This window comes from Rhynchophorus ferrugineus, unplaced genomic scaffold (assembly GCF_030347505.1).
Source record: "Rhynchophorus ferrugineus isolate W39M unplaced genomic scaffold, kcgeb_rfMv2 rfM7, whole genome shotgun sequence".
NCBI lineage: Eukaryota > Metazoa > Arthropoda > Insecta > Coleoptera > Curculionidae > Rhynchophorus > Rhynchophorus ferrugineus.
Genome location: NW_027472586.1, coordinates 20,143,842 through 20,150,286, shown reverse-complemented (window position 1 = coordinate 20,150,286; position 6,445 = coordinate 20,143,842).

The following is a 6,445-nucleotide window of genomic DNA, read 5'->3' as shown; positions in this document are numbered from 1 at the left end:
TGTCTCTATCTCCCTCTCTCTCTTTCTCTGTTATTCTCGCTCGCCCTTAAATGGTGGAGGGTCGTCCCGCTCTAGCTCGCGCCGAAGAACTATGTAGTCGTCTCCGACAACGTTTCCGGATAATTTTGAGGGGTTGAGACCGTTTCAGGTTAATTTCCTGCGGTGGAGCTATTCGGCCGAAGTTTCCCACTGGAGAGATTCCGAATCGCCGGTTCTTGAAACGAAACAAAGCGGGTAAACGATAGCAGCGACGGAAATAGTCGACGCTGAAGAGGGATGGGCGCCAAGAGAGAGAGAGAGACAAGGCGAGTGACGCGATGATTGCGGCGGCATGTAAACAGGAATCACGAACACAATGAAGCTATAGACCATTTATCGCTCAACTATACTAATCACAAAGACGGCAAATGCAACAGTTATAAAGTAACAAATATCGACTTGATTCTCGCAGATGTGATTGGAAGGCAGCCGCTTTCAGCTAGAAGGGGTAGTCTGGCACCACCCCTGTCGGCGTAGTGGGGAGAAAGACGACGGGCGATCCGAAAAACATACACTGATGGCCAAAAATCGCGATCGCCGCTTTCGGGAGAAGAATTAGCTTTTCCGTGATGACAATTATTTCGGGCGTGTCAGATTGTTCCATTTACAATGGGTTTAGGTCCAGTAATAAACACCCTATTTTCAATCTGATGTCAGTGAATGGGTTGCATTTAACACCGTGTCCGTTAATACAACTCCATCATTTTTCTACCAATGATTTAAATAAACTATTAAACCGGTTTTTGTTTACTGGTTATATATATTAGGCGCTTGCATGTATTATGAGCATTTTTCACTTCAAAACAGGGCAAAAAAAATTACAATTTATGTTAATCAAAATGTTTTCTATCATCTTATGCAGCTTTTTTGTATCTTTCTGGCAACAATTTTGGTTTAGCGATTCCTATATCAGTCAAGTTCTGCTGTATCGATTTGAACAAGTGGTAGTTAAAAGACGCTATGTCTGGTGAATACATTATGTGCGTCAGAACTTCAGAACGTCAGAACAACTCCTGCAACGCGTGGCAGAGCGCTCATGTAAGATAATTTCGCGTCGGGTACTTGCTATTGCTGATCTTTTATAGAACAATAAGTTGTTTAGTTATTAAATTGGCATTCATAAACATCTGAGGCGTGTTTTTGTTTTATTCGGTTTTAGTAGTACGCAATATTCTTCATGGCCACGATTATTTTACTTCGGTATTGATGTGGATGGTTATCTTTAGCATGACTTTTTGCGATTTTTCGCGCATAATCGCACTAGATTCAATTTTCATTTGCCGGTCACAATATTCCACAGAAAATTATTTTTTACCTGGCGAGCAATGAAACGGCTCGAAATGGCATTTTCAATGAATTTGTATGGCAGCTATTTGCCTTCCTTTTGGATCTTTTACATCTTAAAAGGGTCGATGAGGGTTTGGATTGAAGTATCTAAATAAGTTCTAAATAAAGTCATTGTAATAGTTTTGGTTCTCCAGGCCGTTCTTTACATTGTTCTTGCATCTAATTGAAACCAATACCGACAATTAGTATATGATGGACAAAAATCACCGCATGTTTCTAAAAGGTTTTCACTTATCGACAATATACATAGAGAAATGTTAGAACTACAGAATTTAACAGTTGGGTCAATATATATCGTTGATCAACATACATGAAAGCATCCAATAATTAATTCAGTTACCTAGATTAATAACAAAATAATGTTTTTACATAAAAATTATTGTTTTTGTTTTATTTGAATAATGCTATTAAAAACATTATGTATTTGCTGGGATAATATTGGCGTACACTTTGGCAGTGTGAATGCAAATACGATTATTCGTTAATTACTAATTTATATTAATAATTTATGAATCTGGATAAATTAAACAGCTTCACAATTATTAACTTATTTAATTTTTTTAAATAATTTTTTATTTTTAAATAGTTTAAATAGTTTTTATAGATGTTTTCTTTGAGCCAAAATAATTACGACAGCTCCTTATTAAGAACATTTTCGGCATTGTATTGTATAGGAACTCTAAAAGAAATATTTATAAAATACGGGAATTAATTTGTAGTGGAGAATTTTTTGGCGTCGACGTTATATTAAAAAAAAATGCTAAAAGTATTTCTACAAGTATTTTAAAAGTAACAAGCTGCATCTCTAAGCGTTTGAATAAAATGGAAAAAATAGAAATAATCTTCAGTGATTGCACAGGAAAAAAACTTTGTGTATTAAATAGTGAACTTAATTCAACGCGCCTTAGTGGATAAATCGTTAATTTTATTATGTCTTTATATAGAGCTTATATAAAGAAGCTTATAGGTTCATAATCATTTATGAGTAATTTCAATTAGTATTTAATATATTAGCAACATTACTAAAAATTACAACCTGGATACTATTTGTTTAATGACTGATGTTATACAGTTCTAAATTTCTAAAAACTAGAGATTTTTGAATTTAAATCTTATAGGTTTCATCAACTTGTTCGCTGTAATATTAACGTGTACACTACCACCGCGCTCCACTTTACACTGACATACAGTATACCAGCTCAAAAGGCTTAGTCCTTTTGAGCCGTTGTGTCGGAGAAGTCAGATTGCATCGTTGACATCGCAAAAAGTCAAACACTCCAAAATAATTTATTTTTAAAGGACTGTATTATTGCCAGAACCCCATATTTGAATACCATAAGTCCATATGGGCTGAAGCATTTACGTATAGAGAGCATTTTGTTATATGCTGTGAGGACACAATTTCTTACAAGTATTTAATACGTTCCTCTAAATTAAATACTCATTTTTAAGGTTTTGAGCGTAGTTTTGCACCCAATATCATAGTTTGTTGTGTTACCTTATGGTATTCGGATATTATTTATTTTGATAGAGATGTGTTGATTTCTATTATATGTAAAATTAACGTAGACAGATCTAGTCCCATTCAAAACTCATTCACTATTGCTAAGCCGAATTGATAATTTGTTTAATGACGTTTGCAATTTGATTGGTGCTTCCTCGTTGTCCTTAGCTACAACCATTATGATAATAATATAAGGAAAACAGGGGCACCTGGAGGTGTGAAATTTGGCAGGGTTAAAGTTTATATCAAAGAAGAATATTTAGGTCTAAAATTTTGTGTAATATGAACTACAAATAAATACATTCCAATAAAACGAAATACGTGTCTAAATCAAGCAACCCGGAATAGCCGTCAGATAAGTGATAAGATTTTAGGCTTTGGTCGCCGCACTGTCAGCACCGACTCATGCTGTAGTTTATTTGTTGTTTTCAACGATATTAGAACGGAAAGTGAATGTGTTGAAACATTATTAAATGAAGTTATCTAATTTTAAACAGTATTATTTAAGGATTTACATTACATTATTTTGATAGGGATGTGTTGATTTCTCTTATATGTAAAATTAACGTAGACAGATCAAATCCCATTCAAAACTCATTCACTATTGCTAAGCCGAAATGAATATTTTTTTACTGACGTTTGCAATTTGATTGGTGCTTCCTCGTTGTCCTTAGCTACAACCATTATGATAATAATATATGGAAAACAGGGGCACCTGGAGGTGTGAAATTTGGCAGGGTTAAAGTTTATATCGAAGAAGAATATTTAGGACTAAAATTTTGTGTAATATGAACTACAAATAAATACATTCCAATAAAACGAAATACGTGTCTAAATCAAGCAACCCGGAATAGCCGTCAGATGAGTGACAAGATTTTAGGCTTTGGTCGCCGCACTGTCAGCGCCGACTCATGCTGTAGTTTATTTGTTGTTTTCAACGATATTAGAACGGAAAGTGAATGTGTTGAAACATTATTAAATGAAGTTATCTAATTTTAAGCAGTGTTATTTAAGGATTTATATTACATTATATTGATAGGGATGTGTTGATTTCTCTTATATGTAAAATTAACGTAGACAGATCCAGTCACATTCAAAACTCATTCACTATTGCTAAGCCTAATTGATAATTGGCTACTGACGTTTGCAATTTGATTGCTGCTTCCTCGTTGTCCCTAGCTGTAGCCATTATGATAGTGTCGTCATCAAAAATAACTATTTCAGTATGTTGCAACTCATTGACATCACCGGTATACATAGGTAAAAGACCGATCCAAATACATTATCCTACGACATCTTCGCTTTTGTTTCTTTCAATACCGACTAGGCATCCTCTTAATAAGAAAACAATTGATAATATTTCGAACAATAAATCCGCTGTAGTTTTGTTTTTTATAAGAAATAAATTTGCTGAAAAACTGAGTCATGCTCTTAATATTAAGATATATATTTTTAATTTAGTCTGAATAAATACATTATAAAAAAATGTATCTCTCTATATTAGATATTTTCTCCTATATATTAATCGACTTAGCGAAAATTTTCACCCCTTTTTTGATTCGAATAAAATGAAATACGCCCAAATCAAGCAACCAGGAACAGCCGTAAGATCGGTGACACAAAATATATAAATACATATTTTAGGCTATGGTCCAAGCGCTGTTAGCTCCAATTCTTATACGGTAGGTTATTCGTCGTTGCAGTTGTAGGTAAATCAGTTACGGACGCGTAATTTTTGAAACTCAACATCTGGCAACATTGTACCGCAAAATGCCGGCTGGAAATGTTGAATTGGAAGACAAATTCCTTACGATTACATTTGAAGCGATATTGAAACGGAAAGTGTTGTGACGAGTAATTGATATGGTTCTGGAGACATTGTACTAGAGGTAATTTTAAAGGTACTTAAGATTTTTCTGTAATTTTTAGTGTTATTAACTTCTGATTCATTTCAGGGTTCTTTAGTAAATGCGTTACTTGACAATGACTACACTAATTGAATATTGCAGGTAATAAAGACGTTTCTTTGTGCATCAAGAGTAAAAATGAATGTTGTAAAGAATATTAACAATTATAAAATAGTTTCATAGAATTTTAAAACCTCATTTGTTGCTGCGTTGTTAATTCCCATGTGGGACATAATACGAGGTAGAAAGCAGAAGATCAACAAAAGAAGGCAAATTAAAAATGAGCTATATGTAAGGGTGAGATCGAAGAGTGGAATAAGTAAACAAAGAATGATGCAATTTTATTTAAAAATTTAGGTAAAGAAATTATTCTTTTAATAGCCATGGTGAATTTATTGTTTTTGCAATATATATCTTAGGTGAGAAATATGGGTTAAAGATGAAGTCTATATAAAATAAAATGATGTAATGAAAATATGCAGCAATAAAATGAAACTAACTACATAATTTACATAGATGGAACACATAAGATAAATAGACGAAATTATAAATAATTAGCAGTAAATTTGTAAACCCTTTAAAGCATTGATAAATATTAAAGTGCTTAATGGTAATGTAATAAGATATGTGACTATGTGATATTGTAAATACATTTAATATACATTTCTAAATTATAAAATATTGATATAAAATATTACCTAATTGTGCTCGCTATTGATTCAATATATATAATATATTACTTCATTTATTATTCCATATTTATGTTTATAACATAAAAGTAAAGAAAGATGTGTACTTATATTCGATGCTCTGAAGTTGTTACAGTTTTGAAAATAATATTACTTTTAATACCTTGTTATAATGTTCAATGGTGTAGTAATTTAAACTTACCAATAGTTTATTAGTTATTGAAACCTAATGGAAAATAGATTTAATTAATTGTCATTTAAAAAAGGTTAGTGACTGTTAGCCTTGTGATAGGTATTTTAATATGTTTTAATATAGCCTTTCAAATCCTTTTCAATCAATACCTTTCTAATCTGATAATGAAAATATTGTGAAAACAAGTTTTAGTAAGACATCACTTTTAAATTATTCCCTTTACTCTGTAATGAGAGAAACATGATGATGAATTTCCATCACAAGACGATCACCTGTTATCATTATTATTAGATATTAGATATGCTTTCATCTATACACAAGAAAGAAAGATGAGTGCAGGATAAATACATCAGTATGTGTTTCTCAAAATATTTAATATATTGATCATTTATGTTTTTCGAAAGATTAACAAAATCAAAGGTAGAAATTTAGCACTCACTCTAATTGTAGATCAATTACTTAAAACCAATCCGACGGTGATTTATCGAAGACCAAACGTCCAATTAGTCGACATCTTTGCGGCCAAAGTTCTGGCTCAAGTGTCGGGGCTGGTACTGAATCGATGAAACGGGCAGTTTGGCGAGCGGGTCGCGGTTTTCGTCAATTATCGCCACTGATTGAACCCACTTGCTGCGGGTCAGCGGCAGTAGGATTGAGTTCGGTCGAGGGTATCGCGTTTCCTGGCCCCATTAACGGTAATGAGAACACGGTCGGGGTGAGTCTCCGCTAACATCTCCGCGATACAAAACTAACGATCTTCGGGTTT